A 20,678-nucleotide genomic window follows, 5' to 3' on the forward strand; every position below is an offset into this window, starting at 1 on the left:
AATATACACTACTAACCTGTTTTAAACAAAAGTAGAGAGACAGAGACGTTGACGTTAGCATCAGTCAGGCTGTTCGCTGTCCGAAGAACGGAAGCCTGGCTGGCCCAATTTTACGACTAGCGCGCCGAGTAAACGGGAGCGCTAGTCGTAAAATCCAATTTTACGACTAGCGCTCCCGTTTACTCGGCGCGCTCCCGTTTACTCGGCGCTCTCCCTTGTGGCGGACGTAGGAAGAATAGTTTCACAGTTATACAGTGAATCCGGTGCACACAAACAAAAATACATCACTAATTTTAAACACAAAGTGTGACCATACATTTGTGTGTCACAAGTACATGGGGTCACATATGGTTTCCCAAGTCACACTTTTTTTTAACTTGTAGTTTTGCCATGTTTTATTTTTCAGGCTGGCTCAAAGCATCATGCCAAATTTTCTTTTCATTGATACATTTCATCTCCCATTAAACCATCAAAAATAATCCTGAAAGTTGTCAACCATTTTGAAGTTTACAGATCTGTGCAAGTCATCTCAGTTCGTCTTCCATTTCTACAAATCAGTGCAATTACTCATAATATTTACTCTTCACTTTCACTATACAATTTTTGTGATTATATTGATTAATTTTTTAAAATGTTTACAAGTTGTTCCATCATGTAGTTGAACTGGACTGGGATCAAACGGCACAGGAGTAGCATTAATGATGTGATCCATACTACTATATGTATACCTTCTCACCATTTGTCACCTAATACGCTGATTTGTTCACTTTGTATCTTATAAGTCTGCTTCTAAATCGTTTTGGGTAAAAGCATGCTCGACATGACTAAATGTTATTTTCACATGTATTCCCCAAAAATTAGTGTTTTTAATTGATCTATAGGTGACCTCAATACATATGATCTCAATGTTCTGTCACCTCAGCACCCAGTTTATTTGGATGAATTCACTCTCAGTTCCACTATCAGTCATTTTATTATACATACATCCTTACATTACATTACATTACATTACAGTCATTTAGTCGACGCTTTTATCCAAAGCGACTTACAATAAGTGCATTTAACGTAGGAAATCAGGAGAACTACTAGTCATCAGAGGTCATAAATGCATCTAAACAAGCATCTAAGAGCAAAACCAGTGCTAAAGTAAAAGTTCAAGAAAGAGATTTTTTTTAAATGAGTGAATACAATAAATGCTAAGAACAAGTAACAGGTTAGTAGTTCTTGAAGAGATGAGTTTTCAACCTGCGCCAAAAGATGGGCAGCGACTCCGCTGTCCTGACATCAGTGGGGAGTTCATTCCGCCACTGTGCGGTCAGGACAGAAAAGAGCCGTGACCGGGTCGATCGGCAGCAAGGGCCTCTGAGCGACGGGGCAACCAGGCGTCCCGAGGCAGCAGAGCGAAGTGGTCGGGTGGGAGTGTAGGGCTTGACCATGGCCTGGAGATAGGAAGGAGCTGTTCCTTTCACTGCCCTGTAGGCTAGCACCAGAGTCTTAAACTGGATGCGAGCAGCTACTGGGAGCCAGTGTAGGGACATGAGAAGGGGAGTTGTGTGGGAGAACTTAGGGCGGTTGAACACCACATGAGCTGCAGCTTTCTGAACAAGCTTCAGAGGTCTGATGGCTGAAGCCGGGGCGCCAGCAAGGAGGGAGTTGCCGTAGTCCAGCCGGGAGATGACCAGAGCCTGGATGAGCACCTGTGCCATCTCGTCGGTGAGGAATGGGCGAATCCTCCTGATGTTATAAAGGAGAAATCTGCAGGAGCGAGCAACCAATGCAATGTTTTCAGCAAAAGACAGTTGGTCATCCAGGACCACACCCAGATTCCTCACAGTCCGAGTTGGCGTCACCACAGTGTTGTCAATGGTGATGGCCAGGTCTCGGTACAGGCAACCTTTCCCCGGGAGGAACATCAGCTCTGTCTTGTCCAGATTGAGCTTCAGGTGGTGTGTTGCCATTCACTCCGAGATGTCAGTCAAGCACGCAACAATGCGTGTCTCTACTTGTGTGTCAGAGGGAGGAAAGGACAAGATCAGCTGGGTGACATCGGCATAGCAATGGTAAGAGAAGCCATGTGAGCGAATAACAGAACCCAGGGATGTCGTGTGCAGGGATAATATGAGAGGACCCAGAACCGAACCCTGTTGAACGCCTGTAGTCAGTCTGCAAGGCTCCGACACAGATCCCCTCCATGTCACCTGGTAGGAGTGACCCGTCAGGTAGGTTGCAAACATTGAGAGTGCAGAGCCTGTGACACCCAGCCCCTTGAGGGTAGAGAGGAGGATCTGGTGGTTCACTGTGTCGAACGCAGCTGACAGGTCCAGGAGTATCAGGACAGAGGAGAGAGAGTTTGCTCTCGCAAAGTGCAGTGATTCTGTCACTGCAAGTAGGGCCGTCTCTGTCGATTGACCCACCCTGAACTCAGACTGGTTGGGGTCCAGGAGATTGTTCTGGTGCAGTTAAAAAGAAAGTTGGTTAAAGACAGCACATTCGAAAGTTTTGGAGAGAAAGGGTAGAAGGGAAACTGGTCTGTAGTTTTTGACATCAGAGGGGTAAAGTGATGGTTTCTTGTAGATTGGCCGTGTGTGCAGGTAAGAAGCTGAATGTGGGTATGTTTCCTGGTCGCTACACTAGCATCTTCTCTGGTCAGTTGGGGTGCCTGTTCGGGGGGGGTAGTGTGATCCTCCCACGCGCTATGTCCCCCTGGCAAAACTCCTCCGTGTCAGGTAAAAAGAAGCGGCTGGCAACTCCACATGTAATGGAGGAGGCATGTGGTAGTCTGTAGCCCTCCCCGGATCGGCAGAGGGGTGGAGCAGCAACTGGGATAGCTTGAAAGACTGGATTAATTGGCCGGATACATTTGGGAAGAAAAAAGCCCCCCCCCCCGAACCAAAAATAAAAGTAACCACATTGTCAATATAGTGAAGCTATGTATGTTTGATTGTTTTAGAACAGAAGCTGTGCCTCTAAATTCTGCAGCCATTGAACTGGCAGATCCATTACGTCCATCCACTATCCAAACTGCTTATCCTGCTCTCAGGGGTGCAGGGATGTTGGAGCCCATTTCAACAGTCATTGGGTGGCAGGCAGGGAGACACCCTGGGCAGGCTGCCAGGCCATCACAGCGCTGACACACACACAAACACACACACACACACACTTGCTTGCTTGCTTGCTGGTTGTCCATCGTGCCCGATGATGACCATCTTCTTCTATTTGTGGGTCCTTTGGTGGCTGAATAGTCCGATCCTGGATGCACAGTTGGGGTTGCAGACCGGGCATGTAAAAGTGGTGCTGGGGGGGGGGGCAGGGGTAGCTTTGCGAGCATGCCTCTTTGCACGCTTTGCTACACGGTGTTGTGTGCGCTGATTTTCCATGTACTTCACTCCCTCTGAGATGTGAGAGCGCTAGGTTGTGCGGCAGAAAGCAAGTTCCTCCAAAGAAGAGGGGTTGATCGGACATCTTTTTAGTGTGGTCTTCATTTGGTCTTTGAACCGCTTCTTCTGCCCACCAGCAGTGCGTTGACCAAGGCGTAGTTGGCCGTAGAGGACTTTTCGTGGGAGTCGTTCGCTGGGCATGCGAATAACATGCCCAAGCCACTTGAGTTGATGGTGTTTTAGGGTAGACTCCACGCTGCAGCTGCCTGCCCGCTCCAACACCTCTGTGTGTGGCACTCTGTCCTCCCAAGTAATGCCAAGGATCCTCTGGGGACATTTTACATGGAAGGCCTCCAGGCTTCTGAGATGGTGGCTGTAGATGGTCCATGCCTCACATCCATAAAGTAGTGTGGTGATGCACACTGCTCTGTAAACAAGCACTTTAGTGTGGAGATTGATGTTGCTGTTTTGGAAAACCTTTCTCCTTAGACGGCCAAATGATGTTGAGGCTTGTTTGTGGTGGTGCTGAATCTCATCGTCTATTTTGCAGGTGTTGGATAGCATACTTCCCAGATATTTGAAGGCAGGAACAGTGGCCAGTTGTTGCCCTTCTGCTGTGAAGGTTGTTGGGTGGTTTGGGAGGCCGGCAGTCAACTGACAGATTACCTCTGTCTTTTGGGTGTTAATAATCAGTCCCATTCTCCTGTATGCAGTTACAACTGCCGACAAAGTGTTTTGTAGAGCTTCTGGTGTGTGAGCTACCAGGGCACAATCGTCGGCATACTGTAGCTCAATAATGGTCTCAGAGGTCAACTTGGTGGTTGCCTGAAACCTCCTGATGTTGAATAGGTTACCATCAAGCCTGAAGTCAATGGTAACTCCAGCCTGCTTCTCCAGCCTCCTTCGTAACAGTGTTGTAACAGAGACTAAGAAGATATTGAACAGGACTGGGGCTAGCACACAGCCTTGTCTGACTCCAGTCTGCACACCAAAGGGCTCAGAACTGCGGTTCCCCACTACCGTTCGGGCCATCATTCCTGAGTGAAACTGTCCAAGAATGGTAAGAAACTTGGGTGGACATCCAAATTTCTTCAGGACTTGCCACAGCAGGGCCCGGTTAACTGTATCAAATGCCTTTGAGAGGTCTATGAATGCTATGCATTTCTCCTGGAGCTGGCGTGTCACAAAGATCATGTCAATGGTCCCTCTATCCTTTCGGAAGCCGCATTGTGACTCTGGTATGACCTGTTCGGCTATTGCGAGTGTTAGTCTGCGGAGCATGATCTTGGCTAGAACCTTTCCTGCAATGGCCAGCAGTGAAATACCCCTACTGTTGGAGCAGATGGATTTGTCTCCTTTGTTTTTATAAATGGCCACAATGTTGGCATATTTCCACTGTTGGGGGACACACTCGCGACTCCACACCTCAAGGATATAGAGATACAGTGTCCTCGTACAGAGGTAGCCTCCTTCCTTGAGGATTTCAGCTGGAATATTGTCAGGTCCAGGGGTTTTGTTGTTTTTCAGGGTCTTGACTGCATGTAGGATTTCTTTAAAAGATGGTGGGAGGTCTAGGTCTTGCAAGGTAGGCTGTTGAGGGAGTTGAGTCCACTGGGGTGGGCTGGTTGAGCAGGGTGTTAAAATGCTCGGCCCACCGCTCCACTAACAGGGCCTGATCCTTGATGAGAGTTGTTCCATCAGCAGACCTAACGGGTGTCAGGGAGCAGTTTCTGGGGCCATAGATGGCCTTAACTGCATCATAGAAACCATGCATGTCGTTCCTGTCCGCATGAGCCTGGATTTTGTTGGCTTTCAAAATCCACCACTCATTTTGCAGTTTCCGCAGAGTTGCTTGGACCTCAGAGCGGAGGTCTTGCCATTTTTTCTTGAGAGGTTGGGATAGTGGGTTGCTGAGGGCAGCTCTGTGTGCCTTATGCATGTTGTCCAGGAGGGTGGAGGGTGGAGACCTGATGTTTCTTGGTTTTGAAGCCAATGGATTGGGCTACATTGTCAAAGAGGGTGGTGCTCAGAGAGGTCCACTTTTCATCCATCCCAGACTCTGAGTTGATCAGCTGTTCAATGTCAACTAAGTTGTCGGCTAGAGAACGACGGAAGGTGTTTCGGGTGTCGCTGTTGGATAGTCTGGCGCAGTGGAGTGGTTTATTTTTTGGCCCAGATTGGCGTCTCAAGGGTCGGACATGTACTCTGACTTTTGTCAGGATCATACGGTGGTCTGTCCAGCAGTCTGCTCCTCGCATAGCTCTTGTAAGGAGCACGTCTTTAAGATCAACCCGCCTCACGATAGCATAATCAAGCAGGTGCCAGTGTTTGAATCTGGGATGCATCTAGGATGCCTTGTATTTATTCTTTTGTTGGAAAATGGTGTTTGTGATGGTGAGGTCATGTTCCAAGCACAGACTAAGAAGTCTTATGCCATTGGGGTTGACTTTTCCAATGCCGTGGGCGCCAATCACTCCATTCCAATTTTGCATATTCTTCCCAACTCGGGCATTAAAATCACCAAGCAAAATGACTTTGTCGCTCCTTGGGATGTTGATGAGTACATCATCAAGTGCCTGGTAGAAGCGATCTTTCTCTTCATCATGAGATGGTAAAGTTGGAGCATAGGCACTTATCAAGGTGATGTATCGACATTTTGCAAGGGGTATACGGAGAGTCATAAGCCGCTCATTAATGTCCACTGGTGTTTCTTCGAGTTTGGGTAAGAGACTGTTCTTAATTGCAAAACCAACTCCATGGATGTGTTGACCTCCTAGGGGGTATCCTTTCCAAAAGAAGGTATAGCCCTCTCCTACTTCATTGAGCGAGCCCTCTTCAAGGAGCCTGGTCTCACTGAGTGCCGCCACATCCACACAATAGTGCCTCAGCTCGCTAGCAATAAGTGCTGTTCTGCGTTGAGGTCTGTCCGTACCATGGCTGACGTCCAGGAGTGTTCTTATGTTCCATGCTGCAAATCTTAGTGGTATAATGTTTGTTTTTCGACCGCATAGTGGAATGGCCCGGCAGGTGCGGTTTCCTGCCCAGGCGCAGTGTTGAGTGGGCAATTTTTGGGCCACCTTTTCTAGGCCGTTCCCTGAAAGGGGTGAGCAGTGCGGTCCCTAAATAGGGCTGCTCAGACGCACAGGGGTCTGCCGGAAACAGCTGCCACTCAATCCCAGCTGCTAACGACCGTTGCCCTGTGCCGCTGCCGTGCAGAGTTCCAACTAAGAGCTCCCAGCTCATTCAGACCTGCTCCCGTCATTGAATACTCCATCGCCGCCAGACTTTGTGAGGTCAGGGACTCAGATAGCAGAAGATACCTGCGCAGAGATGGTTTTTAAAGTGGCATGGGAGGTGCGCTTCTCCCAACGCCACATGACTTGATTGTAGAGGAGATGGTTCCGATGGCAAGGGGGATCCCTAGACGACCGGCACCTCCACACAACTGCAGGGGGCTGCCGGAAATCCAGTTTTTCGGAAACTGCCTCGAAGCGTGCCGCCACAGCTTGCTTTTCTGTTGGGGTAAGCTCCCTTAGCCTTATGTCTTCCAGACTCACCCACAAGGCAGCGGGGCAGTGGTTGATAGGTGCCAGGGCATGTCCACCAGGGTGGGCCTGCACACCATATCTCTGGGGCCCACTGCTGCTCCGAGATCCCCTGCCAAGTTAGCCTGGGGCCGCAAGACCCCAGTTACCATGTGTGGCCACGGGGGAGGCCTGGCAGGAGTCTTGGTGAAGGAGAGGCTATGTACTGGCAAGGGAAGGCTTACGCGCTAGGATGCTTCCCTATTCGCCACAAAGGCTAGCCAGCGGCAGCAAGCTAAGGGCAGGAGGGACACAAGCGGGTTGGAAGAACACATGCACCTTCCCTCCAACTACACACTGCTGCACTAGACGCATCACAACACCCTGTGTGTACCTACTCACACACACACAAACACACACACACACACACACACACACACACACATTCACACCTAGGAAAAATTTAGTACGTTTCAGAATATGGTGGTAAACATGTGGCCACCAAATGAGACTAATACTAATAACTTACAAATAACTGACTTGATTTGTGCTTATTTTTTACCTTTTAACCTTGGGTTAGGTGGCCCCGGTAGTCCCATTTTCCCCCGTCTTAAAATCTTCGTGGCTTTTGTTGTAAAAGTCAAGCTGCCTCATTTGTAGATTCCCCAGTGGACGCGCGCACACACACACACACACACACACACACACACACACACACACACACACACACAGTTGGAGACAGAAATAGAAAGACAGTTAAAACATAAATAGTATGGTCTGACCTGACAAATATTCAAATGTACTAGCAGATCAGCTAAATTAAAGGTAAAACTTGCCAATCTTAAACACCAATACTTATAGCCGGCAATTAGTTTGTATAATTTTTACCTTCAGTTTTTCTGTACGTACTGTACATAGAGGCAAAACAACAAAAAGCACAGCATGTACTTGATGGCTGATTTCTATCAGAGGAGGACATTTAGGCCATTGAAATAAATTGGCATGAAAATATGAGGAATCTGGGGATCATTTCCCCTGGGCCTTGTGTCATTTGGCATGAACGGCCAGCAGCAAGTGGAATCTAATTACCGAGTGAAACCCCCATTTACAATCATCCCACGTCTAAAACAAGATAATGAATGTGATATCAACTGCCAGTGAATTCTGTTTAAACGTTTTGCTTTTTCTTTGGCTCGCCTACGCAAGAAATTTGTTAAGCTAACTAGTTTTTTTTTCAGCTTAAACTAGGGGTTGTTTTTGTGCAAAACTGAAATTACAGTTTTCCCGAGATTTGAAAGCATGCAAGATCAAAAGTCATTGAGGACAAACACTTTGAGAACAAAGCGAACACTGTCATTTACACTGCTCAAAAAATAAAGAGAACACATAAGCAATGCAATGTAGCTCCAAGTCAATCACACTTTTGAGATATCAACCTGTCCAGTTAGGAAGCAACACTGATTTGTGAATCAATTTCACCTGTTGGTAAATTGTCTAATTTCCACCAGGTGGAAATTAGACAATTTGCAAGACAACCCCTATAAAAGGAATGGATTTGCAGGTGGTGGCCACAGACCATTTGCCTGTCCTCATCTTTTCTGGCCGATCTTTGGTTAGTTTTTCATTTTGCTAGTGCCCTCACCACTAGAGGTGGCATGAGGTGGTATCTGCAACCTACAGAAGTTGCTCAGGTAGTGCAGCTCATCCAGGATGGCACATCAATGCGTGCTGTGGCAAGAAGATTTGATGTGTCTCCCAGCACAGTGTCCAGAGCATGGAGGAGGTACCAGGAGACAGGCCAGTACACCAGGAGACGTGGAGGGGGCCGCAGGAGGACAACAACCCCGCAGCAGGACCGCTATCTGGTCCTTTGTGCAAGGAGGAACAGGAGGAGCACTGCCGGAGCCCTACAAAACGACCTTCAACAGGCCACAAATGTGCAGGTTTCTGCTCAAACAGTGAGAAACAGAATGCATGAGGATGGTATGAGGGCCCGACGTCCACAATTGGGGCCTGTGCTCACAGCCCAACACCGTGCAGCCCGATTGACCTTTGCCAGAGAACATCTTGGTTGGCAGATTCGCCATTGGCGCCCTGTGCTCTTCACAGATGAGAGCAGGTTCACACTGAACACATGTGACAGACGTGAGAGAGTCTGGAGACGCTGTGGAGAACGTTCTGCTGCCTGCAACATCCTCCAGCATGACCGGGTTGGCGGTGGGTCAGTGATGGTCTGGGGAGGCATATCCTTGGAGGGCCGCACAGACCTCTACGTGCTAGCCAGAGGTACCATGACTGCCATTAGGTACCGGGATGAGATCCTCAGACCCATTGTCAGACCATATGCTGGTGCAGTGGGCCCTGGGTTCCTGCTCATGCATGACAATGCTCGTCCTCATGTGGCCAGAGTGTGTCAGCAGTTCCTGTATGTCGAGGGCATTGATGCTATGGACTGGCCCGCACGTTCCTCAGACCTGAATCCAATCGAGCACCTCTGGGACATCATGTCTCGTACCATCCGCCAACGCGATGTCGCACCACAGACTGTCCAGGAGTTGACCGATGCCCTGATCCAGGTCTGGGAGGAGATCCCTCAGGAGACCATCCGTCGTCTCATCAGGAGCATGCCCAGACGTTGTAGGGAGTGCATACAGGCACATGGAGGCCACACACACTACTGAGCCTCATTTTGAATCGTCTTGAAGAATTTCCACAGAAGTTGGATCAGCCTATGTTCTCATTTTCCACTTTGATTTTGAGTATGATTCTGAATCCAGACCTTAATGGGCTAATGATTTTGATTTCCATTGATCATTCTTAGGTTATTTTGCTCTAAACACATTCCTCTGTCTAATAAATAAAGATTTTCAGCTGAAATATTTCATTCATCAAGGTCTATATTGTGTTTTTAGGTGTTCCCTTTATTTTTTTGAGCAGTGTACAAAAAGAAATTGTCAGCTTCCTATCAAAGTCTTTCCTTTTCATATCCTAACTCCTACGTCCTCCTGTTTTATCTTTATTCAAAAGATCAGCGACTTTGAACATCCCTCCTCCTTCCCCCAATGGGGCTAAAGACATGCAAGCAAAAGAAAGAGGAAAAAACAAACAAAATATACAAACAAAAAAAAAAAAATCAATTTTATAACATCTACAAGACGAGATCAAAAGGGAGTGGAAGACAGACACTCAATTGTAAATGATACTTTACCTTTTAGTTTTTAGCTCACACTGCAGTAGTGGTATTTAATTCATAATCTATTTTGTTACATGATAAAGGAGCATTTTGGTCAAGGGGGGGGGCATAACTCTCACTCAGCAACTTCAAAAAGTTGCTGAATGAGAGTCAGTATGGCTTTCAGACAAATCGATCAACATCTTTAGCACTAATGAAAATACTGGAAGAGATAACAACAGCAATAGAATGTAAGAAATACACAATAGGTGTATTTATTGATTTAAAAAGCATTCGACACAATAGATCATAACATAATTGTTAAATTACATACAAATGGTGTGAGAGGAGTAATTCTAAATTGGTTAAGCAGTTATTTAGATAACAGAAAACAATTTGTACAGTTTGCTAGCAATACATTGGAGTGCATGAAGATTGAATGTGGAGTCCCACAAGGCTCAGCGTTGGGGCTTTAACTTTTAATTTTATATATCAATGACATATGTGAAGTGTCAAAGATACTGCAGTTTGTTTTGTTTGCAGATGACTCTAAAAAAATTCTTAGTTCAGGAGATGACTTAAAAAGTTTAGCAGAAATCATTGTAAATGAAATGGTCAAACTGAAAAGATGGTTTGATAAAAATAAGTTATCATTAAATTTGAGCAAAACTAAGTTTATGGTTTTTGCTAAACAGAAAAAGGATGAAAATGGTTTACTGTCTGTAGACGGAGTCGATATTGAAAGTGTATCTGAGTTTAGATTCTTGGGTGTAATAATGGATGACAAACTGACATGGAAATCTCATATAGCATATGTTAAAACAAAGGTGTCTAAGAATATTTCTGTTTTGAACAAAGCAAGGTATGTGTTAAATCACAAGGTAATGCGAATTCTGTACTGTTCAGTTATTTTGCCATATTTTAGTTACTGTGTGGAAGTGTGGGGCAACACGTACGTATATGAGCAACATAAAGCCATTGTTTATATTACGGAAAAGAGCAGTAAGAATTATCCATAAAGTGGATCCAAGAGAACACACCAAAGGACTGTTTATTAAGTCAGGATTAATTAAACTTAAAGATTTAGTTGAGTTACAGACATTGTTAGTTATGTTCAGGGCAAAAAGCAGAGTATTACCTGAAGATTTACAAAAAAATATTTGTTTTTAGTTCAAAGCACGAGGACCATAGAGGGAAATGTAATTTTAAACATCAGTATACACATACTACTTTAAACAGATGTGTATTTCGGTATGTGGCGTCAAACTGTGGAATTCTTTAGAGAACGATCTAAAGGGTTGTATAAATGTCTTTCACTTCAAGAAAATTTATAAGGAAAGAATGATTAGACAATATGGAGCTGTCAGGTAATGAGTTTTCAGTTGATGGTGAATTATTGAGAAAGGCTTTTTGGTTCTTTTTCATTTCCGATGTTGCTGTAAGTATTAGTTGTTGAGTAACTGACTGACAGACCATCTATTCTGTTGTTTATTTATGTTTGAGTAAGGGGCAGGTAAAATAAGATTTGTCTTCCCCCTGCTCCTTTGCAATCATGGAATACATAAATTGATTTGTGTTTGATTATGAATTGCTTGTTTCTGTCTAGAGCTGTGCATTACCATGAGTGGAATAAATAACAATGAAATGAAAAAATGAAAATTCTTCAATAACAAAATTATTGCCATTAGACAAAGCATTAGTGCCTCAAGATCCAGTAATGAGCCTACCCTACAGTTCTCCAGAAATATCACTGCCGCCACATCTCAGTTTGACCCTCTAGAGTCTAGACCTTAAAAGTCTAAACAATATTGTTAGGCAGCTCAGGTCCTACACCTGCTGCTTGGATCCTCTCCCTACCACATTAAAAAAAAATGTTTTTATGATTGATGAAGTCACTTGATAAGAGATATGGGGATTAGCAAAGGACATTTCTTTTTGTAATACAACTAAAGAATCTCAATTTAGATTGCTACACCTACGTATGTATGTATGTATATATATATATATATATACACACACATAAATCCAGTGAGTCAATTAAATTCTTTGTGAGACAGTACAAGCCTGTTGCCATAAGCAATTATGGTATTATGTAAGGGCAAATGTGGGTATGTCATTTCATGTGATTAGAGTGACAAGCAATTGTGGGAAGTAGCACAAGGCCATATAACTAAGAGAGAATGATAGTAGAAGATAAACTTGTTTATGCCCAAAAGTAGGACAAGTGACATTCCATCATGTAAGTGGAACCATTATTATGTAGAAAACAGTACTAGCAGTAGTAGTAGCATATCAAGACAACCACTAGACTGTCAAAGGGGGATGACTGAAGACATCCTAACGTCATCCTAACATCGATAGAGAGGCTCCTGCTCCACCAACATGTCCTGATCAACAAGGTCCCTGATTCAATGCAGGACATTGACTGATGCAAGTAGATTGTTCACTAGATTTGTAAACGGTATAAAGAAAGGGAGGCTTTTGTCTGATTTTCAGTCACTCTGCAGACCTGACTCAGACTTTGTTGATACGTCAATAAAAGTCTTATTTTGAAGGATCTTAGTCTCATTGACTTTTTTTTGCAATGTCCCTGTATCACTGGCCACCACAGAGAAAAATTGGCGTCACGAACAGGATTGGATCAAGCAAGCTGCTTCGACGCAGGGTAAGCCCGGCTCTGGACTCCTCACAGAAAATATTTCTGTGAGGTGATAGTTGCTGAGACGCCCATTATCTGTGCCAGTAAGAGCTGCTTCTAAAAGCTTACCGAATTTAACAAACAATTTAAAGATACAAGGGTCCATTTGCATGGGGGGTTAACATGGGGCGTCTATCTTAGAAAAGATAAGGACGAGGCACGGTACAGTATTTTGTTTAACAGTATATAGGGATATACGGTATTGTTTGCAAAATACAGTGTCTCAGGGCACGGTACAGTATCAAGAAACAGTAAGAAACGTTTGATACAATGTCCACCAAGACCTAGCTCAGGGGAGTTAGGCACCTGTGTAGGGAAACAGGGACAGGTACAGTATAGTATCAGGGTGTAATAATACATCCGGATACAGTATCTAAATCCTCCAGCCTGAAGGACAATAAGCTTGTAGATAAAAGCCTGGGCCTGGTTGAGCCCTAAACCGGTCCGCGGTCTTGTGAAATCAATGGAAGAGCCGAGCCACACTCCAGGTTGACTCTCGCTGAGGGACGTGTGACTCACGACACCCAACAGGGGAGAGCGCCAGTGGTCACCCCTTCTGAAGGCTGGGGAGAAACGGAGGAAAGGTGACAAGGTTATCTGAGCCAGCCCGATAAGCCTGTGTAACCCACAGAAACTCCGGGATGGAGCTGGCGTCTGACCTCTAAAAAAACCCCCCAAAAAACAAAAACTTCCCTCCCCAAGACTGTAGGACCTATGAGTCAGGCCCCTTATAGATAACACACTAGTATAAATGGTAATAGGAGAGAAGGAACCAGAAATAAATGAACGGACAAGATTAGGAGTAGAAACTCTGGAGTCTTTGTGATTTTGTTCTGTGTTATGATATGAAGAAGAGTGCAAGTTAAGATGGAAGAGTAAAACAGACAAAAGGCATTGCAGGAGAATAGCTGAGAGATTAATTCAAGGAAATAATAGAAAAAAATTGTTGATAAAATGAATAGTTGATAAAATGAAGTGCATACTCATCACAGATTGGCAAATTTGATTGAGACAGGCAAATTTGTACTTACTACCCAAAGATTGAACACCTATTACAATCTGCTCCAGTACCCAGATGTGAAAATTAAACATTGTCAGACAGTCAACCCGGCTTATTCAATCCCGCTACCAACAGATGGGATACCGCACAATTGTGATGCAGAAGTGAACACGTTTTTAAAGCTATGTGCAGATTTGCAAGCCGAACCTATAGAGGATGCTGATTTGTGCTACTTTGTAGATGGCTCCTGTTATAGGGACAATGATGGGTTAAAAGTAGGATATGCGGTAATCCAGATGGTTGAAACGTGAGTGTCCAGTCACAGTCAAAGCAAAACAATGCATGCAACCTTGCTCTGCCCAATTGGCGGAGCTAATTTTCTTAACTGAAGTGTGTCTGTTGGCAGAAAATAAGTCAGTTATGATTTATACAGACTCTGCTTATGCACACGGCATGTGTCATCTGTTCAGATCAATATGGAAATCAAGAGGGTTCAAGAATGATGGTTCACCCATACAGCATCAAGAGCAAGTCATAGCACTGATAGTGGCGATGATGCGGCCAAAACAAATAGCAATTACAAAATGCAAAGCGCACAAAAAAGACAAATCTAAAGAAACAATTGGAAACAATGCTGCAGACGAGGCCACCAAAAGGGCTGCAACCTCATTAGTCACAGCACAATTGGCATTAACAGCAGAAATTACAACAGAAATCACAAAAAAGGATATTGCTGATATCCAAGCAGCGGCATCAGATGCGGAGCAGTTGCTATGGCAACAAAGGGAGGATTCCCAAGACTCACAGGGCATATGGAGAAATCATGAAGGTCTCCTGGTTGCAGCAGTTGACCTACTTTCCCTAGTGATTTTGGATGCACATGGTATTGACCATTGCGCAAGGGGGGAGTTACTAAGAAAAATAGCACAAATGGGATTCTGGTCACCAAAATTACAAACACAGGTAGATGCAGTACTAGGACGATGCGAAATATGCATAAAAAACAATGTTAGAAAAGGCATAACTACCCCAATTGGACACATCCCTATTCCGGAGGAACCATTGAAACACATCACAATGGATTTCGTAGACATGATAAAGCCGATTCAGGGAAAAAGGTACATGCTGGTAGCAGAGAATTGATTCAGTAGATGGGTAGAAGCCACTCCAGCCAAATATCAGAGTGCTGACACGGTCATAAAATTTTTATGTAGAGAAGTAATCCCTAGATTTGGGATACCATCTATGATAAGCTCAAAGAACAGTAAGGCCTTTGTAGAGAAAACTATTGAAGGAATGTAATCAGAAGTTAGGGATAAAGCAAAGGCTAGGATGTATTTACCACCCTCAATCACAAGGGATGGTAGAAAGGGTGAATGGAACAATAAAAGCCAAGCTAAATAAGATATGTGCTGATACTAAACTGAACTGGGTAGCTGTATTACTGCTTGCTTTAATGGCATATAGGTCCCAGACTAACCGCAAAATGCGACTAACCCCGCATGAAATGCTAACGGGCTGGCCCATACCTACACCGCTGTATAGATGCATGCAAAAGGGACCTAACTTGGGGGTATTGGAAAATTAAATAAAATTATATGTGAAGCAACTGTCTAATGTCCATCGAGCTATCTATCAACAGGAAAAGAGTAAGGAGAAGGAGTGGTTTACAGACCAGGTCCCAAACCAGATCCAGCCAGGTGACTACATCTACATGAGGGTCCTCAGGAGGAAGTAGAACACCCCGAGACGAGAAGGACGATATTGAGTGGACAACTGTACAATAGGACAACTGTAGAATAGGACTCAGTTTCTCAAAACACATGTCAGTGACAGGGTGAAAGACCCGGCTGACCAACATTATGGAAATTATACCACTCAACACTGGGATTGGACCTGTTAAACGGCAACTCCCACAAACTAGCTATTGTGAAGATGAAATGTTATGTTATTGTACAGACCTCTCCCCTGTGTTTTCTGATATCCACAAGCAGCCTTTCCCCAGCCAGCATCCAGACCACTACATGACTTGAGGCCAGGGGACTGGATAGTGGTGAAGGACATAAGAAGGAAGGATTGGAAGCAACAGAGGTGGACCGGGCCATTCCAGATCCCATTGGCAACAGAAACAGCAGAGATAGATGACAGCACAACAACGCCCGACACACAGAAAGGGAACTGATCTGTCCCCCGTTTTGTAACTGGTGCATAGGGAAGGGTGAGAAACTGCACTGGGTGCTCTCGTTTCCCTAAGCTCAAGAAAGCGGACAAAAATTAGGGTGACAGTGACGTTACCCTACTGTAAGTGAGAATGGCGCTCCCAGTAGACTGGATTCTGCTCTGTCATAATGAGGATGAGTGTTTAAGAAAAACAAAATGAGAAAAAAAAAACAAGTTACTGTATGATATACTGTATGAAAGAAAGATTTTCATGGCTGATCATAGGTAGAGATTCTAACAGTGTTTAAAGCGCTTTAGAAGAAAAAAAATAGTAAGGAATAATAAGAACAAAGGTGAGAGAGTTAAGAGTCAAGTTGGAAGAGAAGGAAAATGTAAGTGAAGGAAGGACAAAGAGAGGTTTTAAAGCAAGGTTGAGGCCTTGTAGGCCTCAAAGGAGGGAATATATGGTATTACGTAAGGGCAAATGTGGGTATGTCATTTCATGTGATTAGAGTGACAAGCAATTGTGGCAAGTAGCACAAGGCCATATAGCTAGGACAGAATGATAGGAGAAGATAAACTTGTTTGTGCCCAAAAGTAGGACTAGTGACATTCCATTATGTAAGTGTAACCATTATTATGCAGAAAACAGTAGTAGTAGTGGTAGTAGCATATCAAGACAACCACTAGACTGTCAAAGGGGGATAACTGAAGACATCCTAACGTCATCCTTGCGTCGATAGAGGCTCCTGCTCCACCAATATGTCCTGATCAACAAGGTCCCTGGTTAAAAGCAGGACATTGACTGATGCAAGTAGATTGTTCACTAGATTTGTAAATGGTATAAAGACAGGGAGGCTTTTGTCTGATTTTCAGTCACCCTGCAGACCTGACTAAGACTTTGTTGATACGTCAATAAAAGTCTTATTTTGAAGGGTCCTCGTCTCATTGATTTTTTTTCAATTTCTCTGTATCACTGGCCACCACACAATCATCAACTGTCAATAAAGCTTCTATTGACAGCTGATGATTGCTTATGGCATGAAACAGGCTTGTACTATCTCATAATTCTCTTACTCTGTTCCTTAAGGTTGTCTGTCGTGTCCAACGATGACAATCTTGCCTCTGCTACTTGTGAGTCTTGTGGCCGTAAAGCCAAATCCGCGATCCACACTGTTTGCCACAGAGAGAACAGGTGAGAGCACTGACTGGGGGTGTAGGTGTGGTACTGGCTTCATGTCTCTTTAGACATCTCCTGATCCGTCGATCACCTCGGTCCTCCTCAAGCTTTTGCACCCGTTGTTGTTGGTCTTCTGTGAGCTCCAGCTCTATGATGCAGCCTCCCATTCCATCGGCTACAAGAGCAGAAAGCACCAGGATTGGTTCAATGACAACACAGGCACAATAACTACCATACTCAAAGGCATGCACAAAGCACACAGTGTTGTCCTCAACAGTCCTATATCAGCTGCACTCCGGCAACAATGGCAAACATCCAGGAGAGAGATGCAGTCAAAAGTGCATGCCCTGCAGAATAGTGGTGGATATCGAAGGCAAATGAAATACAATCCCATGCCGATAAAAATGATATGGAAAACTTTTGTGATGCAGTGAAAACCATCTACCACCCAAGAAACTGATGTGTCTCCCCCTTGAAGTCTGATGATGGTACTACCCTCATAAAGGACCAGAAGCTCATCACAAAAAGATGGGCAGAACATTTTGAAACCCTTTTGAACCAGCCCTCCCCAACAGATCCCTCAGTCTGGGATGAACGACCTGTCCGCCCCACCATCCAAGACCTTGACCTTTCACCAACTTTTGAATATGTTCATTGTCAGTTAGGTCACTGAAAAACAAGACCCATGGCCCTGACAGTATCCCTGAAGAGATTTTTAAACAGGGAGGCTACCTCTGCACCCGTGCACTTTTCCTGTTCATCTCACATGTATGGAAGAACGAAACCGTCCCTCTGCAGTGGAGGGATGCTAACTTCATCTCCATATATAAAGGCAAAGGAGACAAGTCCCTCTGTGGCAACAGCCATGGCATTTCACTACTGGCTGTTGCTGGAAAAGTCCTGGCTAAATTTATGTTACACAGGCTGGTAAAAAACATCTCAGAGGAGCTGTTGCCCGAGTCACAGTGTGGATTCAGGAGGAATAGGAGTACTGTGGTCATGGTGTTCACAGCACGGCAACTCCAGGAGAAGTGTAGGGAGCAACACCAGGACCTGTTCATAGCCTTCATCGACCTGTCAAAGGCTTTCGACACAGTCAACAGGGACATCCTATGGAACATCCTTCTGAAGTTTGGCTGCCCACCAAGGTTTGTCAACCTCCTTGAACAATTTCATGTGGGGACGATGGCACGTGTGACCATTGGAGGCCAGGAATCCAAGCCCTTCAGGGTGTGCACCAGGGCACGTCGGGGTGCATCCTGCTCCAGTTCTTTTTAACATCTTCCTCCTGTGTGTGACACTGCTGCTGCACGAGGAAATCAACAAGGACAGTGGGGTTACTGTGGACTTCAGACTTGATGGAAATCTGTTTAACATCTGTAGGCTCCAAGCGGTCACAAAAATAACATCTGAGCACATCATCGAGTTACAGTATGCAGATGACTGTGCTGTTGTGGCCCACACGTCTGCAAGCTACCCTTGCAGTTGCTGCAAGGGCGTGTGGTAGGCTGGGTTTCTCTATAAACGTGGCAAAGACTGAAGTAGTATGCCAGTGGGCATCTACTCCTCCATCTCATTCACCAACCTTCACCATCTCTGACAAACCACTCGCAACAGTGGAATCCTTCAAATACCTGGGCAGCTTCCCCTCTGACGACTGCAGCATCGACAGGGAGATACAAAACCGGTTTAAACAAGTGTCATCCTCTTTTGGCAGACTTAAGAGAAGGGTCTTTCAAAACAAAGACCTCAACCTCCACACCAAAATATCTGCCTACTTGGCAGTTGTCATCATGACTCTCCTCTACAGCTGTGAGGCGTGGACCCTGCACAGCCGCCACCTCAGGGTGCTTGGGGCCTTCCACATCAGATGCCTACAGTGCATCCTGAGGATAACCTGGCGTGACCAAGTGCCCCATACTGAAATACTCCACAAGACCAACTGCATCAGTAGGGAGGCTACTGTCACCCAGCACCAACTTCGCTTGCTTGGTCATGTCATCAGGATGCTGAAGGAGCGCTTATCACCTAAAATGCTGTATTGGCCAGCTACATCTTGGCCACTGCTTGGCAGGGGGCCAGAAAAAAGGTACAAATACCAACTGAAGAAAATCATGAAAAAGTGTGGCCTGAACCCGAGCCAGCTGGAGGACGCTGCCGCCCAACGCTCCATCTGGTGGCAGCTCTGTCAACAAGGGGTGCAAAAACTGTCTCATAAAGAACTTACTTGGCTCACTGGATTATTTTGCTCCTCATTTGTTGAGTACTTTCCCTACCATTGAGTGTTTCTTTTAACAAAGTTTTACATATATATATATATATATATATATATATATACACTACCGTTCAAAAGTTTGGGATCACCCAAACAATTTTGTGTTTTCCATGAAAAGTCACACTTATTCACCACCATATGTTGTGAAATGAATAGAAAATAGAGTCAAGACATTGACAAGGTTAGAAATAATGATTTGTATTTGAAATAAGATTTTTTTTACATCAAACTTTGCTTTCGTCAAAGAATCCTCCATTTGCAGCAATTACAGCATTGCAGACCTTTGGCATTCTAGCTGTTAATTTGTTGAGGTAATCTGGAGAAATTGCACCCCACGCTTCCAGAAGCAGCTCCCACAAGTTGGATTGGTTGGATGGGCACTTCTTTGAGCAGATTGAGTTTCTGGAGCATCACATTTGTGGGGTCAATTAAACGCTCAAAATGGCCAGAAAAAGAGAACGTTAATCTGAAACTCGACAGTCTATTCTTGTTCTTAGAAATGAAGGCTATTCCATGCGAGAAATTGCTAAGAAATTGAAGATTTCCTACACCGGTGTGTACTACTCCCTTCAGAGGACAGCACAAACAGGCTCTAACCAGAGTAGAAAAAGAAGTGGGAGGCCGCGTTGCACAACTGAGCAAGAAGATAAGTACATTAGAGTCTCTAGTTTGAGAAACAGACGCCTCACAGGTCCCCAACTGGCATCTTCATTAAATAGTACCTGTTAGAGCCTGTTTGTGCTGTCCTCTGAAGGGAGTAGTACACACCGGTGTAGGAAATCTTCAATTTCTTAGCAATTTCTCGCATGGAATAGCCTTCATTTCTAAGAACAAGAATAGACTGTCGAGTTTCAGATGAAAGTTCTCTTTTTCTGGCCATTTTGAGCGTTTAATTGACCCCACAAATGTGATGCTCCAGAAACTCAATCTGCTCAAAGAAGTGCCCATCCAACCAATCCAACTTGTGGGAGCTGCTTCTGGAAGCGTGGGGTGCAATTTCTCCAGATTACCTCAACAAATTAACAGCTAGAATGCCAAAGGTCTGCAATGCTGTAATTGCTGCAAATGGAGGATTCTTTGACGAAAGCAAAGTTTGATGTAAAAAAAATCTTATTTCAAATACAAATCATTATTTCTAACCTTGTCAATGTCTTGACTCTATTTTCTATTCATTTCACAACATATGGTGGTGAATAAGTGTGACTTTTCATGGAAAACACGAAATTGTTTGGGTGATCCCAAACTTTTGAACGGTAGTGTATATATATACATATATACACATATACATATAC

At 44.6% G+C, this 20,678-nt stretch overlaps 1 pseudogene; it reads right to left on the bottom strand.

Moving 5' to 3' along the window:
• Window positions 1-166: 166 nt before the first annotated feature.
• LOC130120357 (craniofacial development protein 2-like) lies at window positions 167-6,352 on the bottom strand (annotated as a pseudogene).
• Between the last annotated feature and the right edge of the window lie 14,326 nt (window positions 6,353-20,678).

This window comes from Lampris incognitus, chromosome 11 (genome assembly GCF_029633865.1).
Source record: "Lampris incognitus isolate fLamInc1 chromosome 11, fLamInc1.hap2, whole genome shotgun sequence".
NCBI lineage: Eukaryota > Metazoa > Chordata > Actinopteri > Lampriformes > Lampridae > Lampris > Lampris incognitus.